The sequence below is a fragment of the Phascolarctos cinereus genome, unplaced genomic scaffold (assembly GCF_003287225.1).
Source record: "Phascolarctos cinereus isolate Bilbo 61053 unplaced genomic scaffold, phaCin_HiC Scaffold_4;HRSCAF=312, whole genome shotgun sequence".
Classification (NCBI taxonomy): domain Eukaryota; kingdom Metazoa; phylum Chordata; class Mammalia; order Diprotodontia; family Phascolarctidae; genus Phascolarctos; species Phascolarctos cinereus.
The window spans coordinates 191,791,926-191,795,814 of record NW_027555847.1 but is presented as its reverse complement, the minus strand read 5'-3'; the positions used below and the strand labels follow the sequence as shown (position 1 = coordinate 191,795,814).

Below are 3,889 nucleotides of genomic sequence, written 5' to 3'. Positions count from 1 at the left end.
TTTGGGTTAGGCTATTTTTTAACGTATTATTTTCTTCAGTATTTTTTGGGTCTCCTTTAACAAGCTGTTGACTCCTTTTCTTGATTTTCTTGCATCAATCTCATTTGTCTTCTCAGTTTTTCCTCTACTTCTCTTAATTGATTCTCAAAATCCTTTTGGAGCTCTTCCAAGGCATGGGACCAATTCAAATTTTTCTTGGAGGCTTTGCATGTAGGAGCTTTGACTTTGTTGTCTTCTTCTGATTGTATGTTTTGATCTTCTTTATTACCAAATGAAGATTCTATGGTCTGACATTTTTGCGAAGTTTGCTCATGATCCCAGACAGTTACTTGAGTTATAAACTCTTTTTTAAGGTAGGGGTCTGCTATGTACTGTCCCAATGTACTGTCCCAAGCTTTGGGAGTTTTGTGCAGCTGTTTTCAGAGATACTCTTAGGGAACCATAAATTTTCAGTTCTTCCAAGGTGGTATGATAAAGGGCGAAGTGTTTACTTCTTTCCTGGTCTGTGCTCTGTTCTATGAGTGACCACAAGCACTCTTTTATGTCTTGGAGCTGTGAAGATGATTTTATCTGTTCTGCCACTACAAGCTCCACCATGCTAGTGCTCCTCTTTGCCCCAGGATCTCCACCCAGAGCTGTGACCCAGATCCAAGTACAGGCAAAGCAAGAGAACCCTGCACCAGCAAAGACGGCCCTACAATCCCCCTCTGATCAGGCACTTGATTTGCCCTCAGTCTGTGGGCCAGAAGCTCAGGAAGCAGCTGCCACCCCAGGGCCAAGCGTGGGGAGTAGGGCTGGGACCTAGCTTCTCTCTCTCTCACCACAGAAACAGACTTTTCCCACTGACCTTCTAAGTTGTCTTTGGTGTTCTTGGGTTTAGAGTTCTGGAAACCGCCACAGCTGCTTGTGATTCAGTCCTCTGAGGTCTGCTCCAGGTTTGCTACAGCCTGCATGCCCAAGCCACGCTGCACTGCACTCCCAGCCCAGCGAGATATACCTTTCTGATCAACCATCCAATTTTTCGTGGGCTGGAAATTTGTTTCACTCTGTCTCTTTGTGGGTTTTGCTGCTTTAGAATTTGTTTAGAACCATCTTTTTACAGGTATTTGGAACGGTTTGGGGGAAAGCTCAAGCAAGTCACTGCTTTCACTCCACCATCCCATTGGCTCTGTCCCTCCTGCATACATTTTCTTACCACATACTTCTAACAACCCTATTAAGTCAAGCACCTATTAAGTGCTTACTACATACTAGGCACTGTACCAAGTGCTAGGGACACAAATGTGATAAAAAGACAGTCCCTGCCCTCAAAGATCTTACAATCAAATGGCAGAAGACAATACATAAAAGAGACTGAAAAACAGAGAGGAAAGGTAGGGGAAGGTACTAATAAAGGGCCATGGTAGCAAAATGCATAGAATGAAGGATGGATGTTCTGGAGCTTTCCTAAAAATTGAGGTTCCAAGAGGAACTCACTAATGAGAAAAGGGGACCTTGACATAGATACTATAGATATGATTACTTTCAGTGAAAAGTAAAGCTGAGAAAATAAATGACTTGTAATAATGGTAAACATCAATGTTAAGATTGAAATTAAAGTCATCTTGACTACAAGTCCAACAGTCTTCCTACTCCACTACCTCAGAATCTTATGCTAGTTTTGACTATATGTGCAACTTTTATTTCTCATCCATTTTTATGTGCTTCTTGCTCTGCTCTGTACTTTAACTCAGATTTAAATAACCCCACATCTTTTCTTTTAAGTCATATTCTGAGCCCTTATTATGATGTGAAGGGGACCCTGTGTTCTATAAGGTCATACCAGTGCAATTCATCTTCTAACAGATCCTAACCACAGGCAGAGACTGCTTCTTGAGGAATAGTTTAGCAAATACTGAAAAGACTATTACTAGTCTTGGTGACTCTGGGCAAATATTTTAATCTCATTGTGCCTCTGCTTACTCAATATAAAATGAGGTGGCTTATCCAAAGATGTAAAGCTAGATATTGATAATATGGGGAAGCTAGGTGGTACAGTGGATATAGTGCCAGGCATGGAGGCAGGAAGACTTGCATTAAAATCTTGCCTCAGATACAAGCTGTGTGATCCTGGGAAAGTCACAAATCTGTTTGGCTCAGTTTCTCATCTGTAAAATGAGCTAGAGAAAGATTGTGAGGTTTTTGTGCCCCAGTACATGGACAATTTTTGCATAGGTGTCATGTAATGCTGAGAAAAAGGTATATTCATTTCTATCCCCATTCAGTTTTCTGTATAGGTCTACCATATCTAACTTTTCCAAAATTCTACTTACCTTGTTAACTTATTTCTTGTTTATTTTGTGGTTAGATTAATCTAGTTCTAAGAGGGGAAGGTTGAGGTCCCCCACTAGTATTCTTTGGCTATTTCTTCCTGTAAGTCTCTTCTCATCTAAGAATGTGGATGTTATATCAAAAAATACAGAGCACTTCAATAATTTGCATGTCATCCTTGCACAGGGGCCATGCTAATCTTCTCTGTGTCATTACAGTTTTAGTGTGTGTGCTGTCAAAGTGAGCACTGAGCTGGAGAAGGAAATGGCAAACCACTCCAGTACCTTTGCCAAGAAAACTCCAAATAGAGTCATGAAGAGTCAGAAATGACTGAAAAAAACATGACTGAACTGAATTGATAATATGAAGTTCAAGTGGTAGACTATCAGAGGTAACATGACTTGAAGTTTGGAGTTTATAAGATGGTAGTTCTCAAGAAATTCTGCTATAGGGACTGAAAGCTTTATTTTAGCTAAATGATATTATCTGCTATGCATACATATGTATAGTGTATAAATTTTTACAATATTCATTTATTCAACACATATTGGTCAGACCTACAGGGATTATAGATCCATGTGAACCCTGAGTACTTGAATAATTGAGATAGGTATTTTGTCCTTTTAATAGCCAAAACAAAGCACCCAATTTCACATAGATATACCAAATGGCAGTAAAATTTACATCTCAGTTTTATAAGCAAGAGAATTCTTTATTTAGCAATAGACAAAAATCATAAGATTTCCAGGTTCAAATACTCATTTCAAAAAGTATAAAATTATTAATCTTTCTCATTAAAATGGAATAAGACCAAAGACGTCATATTGGCTTTAAACAAATATATATATATATATATATATATATATATAATATATATATATATATATATATATATATTATATATTATATATATATTCATATCTATAATTATCTAGTTCTTTAAAATAAGGTGGCAATTACATTTGCAGACCAGTCAAGTGATAAATAAATGTCATTGTGTTTTTCAGTTTATCTTTCAAGGTAGGTACTTCATCTGCTATTACTGTCTCTTTCTACAAGTTGTCTAGAATTCACTACCTCCTCACTTGTTTCTTACTACAAGTGAGGAAGTCTTGTTGGTTACCTGGGCTATGTCTTGGGGAGGTGGAGTGGGAAGAGTAATTAGATGGGTAGCATTTTCAGTAGCTGACATGTGTAACATGAATCAAGTTCCTCTTTGTAGCTTGAAAGGTAGACGCTAAAGATGACAAAATTGGGCTGAGTTTAAATGAGCAAATGATGCCTGTGAAACCTGAGTTGTTTACTAGTATTGATAGAATCCTAAGCTTGGACTTATGCTAAGAAAGCAATCTCCAATCTCATGACCTATATGCAAAGGTGGTATTTAGCTTCAATATTTGAATATCCTCAAATTCCTCAACTTCATCTTTCACAAGGCAGGCAAGAAGAGGAGGAGACAATGATACAACTTTTGGGAGTAAGAGCTCATCATCTGATAAAAATTGCTGGGAAAACTGGAAACTAGACAGAAATGAGTAATAAAATCTAATACTGTATATGAAGATAAGGTCAAAATGGG

General features: G+C 37.9%; 1 non-coding gene across 1 annotated transcript; it reads right to left on the bottom strand.

Moving 5' to 3' along the window:
* Positions 1-2,451: 2,451 nt before the first annotated feature.
* On the bottom strand, positions 2,452-2,558 carry LOC144457218 (U6 spliceosomal RNA). Its single transcript, XR_013486544.1, has one exon. It is a non-coding gene; the product is annotated as a U6 spliceosomal RNA (small nuclear RNA).
* Between the last annotated feature and the right edge of the window lie 1,331 nt (positions 2,559-3,889).